The sequence below is a fragment of the Fulmarus glacialis genome, unplaced genomic scaffold, assembly GCF_000690835.1.
Source record: "Fulmarus glacialis isolate BGI_N327 unplaced genomic scaffold, ASM69083v1 scaffold32053, whole genome shotgun sequence".
NCBI classification, from domain to species: domain Eukaryota; kingdom Metazoa; phylum Chordata; class Aves; order Procellariiformes; family Procellariidae; genus Fulmarus; species Fulmarus glacialis.
Window position 1 is genome coordinate 1 of NW_009201742.1, and position 216 is coordinate 216.

Here is a 216-nt window from a genome sequence, read left to right on the forward strand (position 1 = left end):
TGTTGCCAGAGACGATCGCTTTTGCCCGACGCTCCACCAGCCCCGGCTAGCTGGGCGCAGGGTCGATCTCCCCGTTGTTCCTCACTTGTCTCCCTTGGGGGGACACAATCACCACCCACCCGCCCAGTAGAGACCCCACCAGCAGCACTACACTCGGAACTCGGGTGTTTTGCACCTCCCCAGAGCCTGTGCGGGACTCGCCACTGACAATGCGCT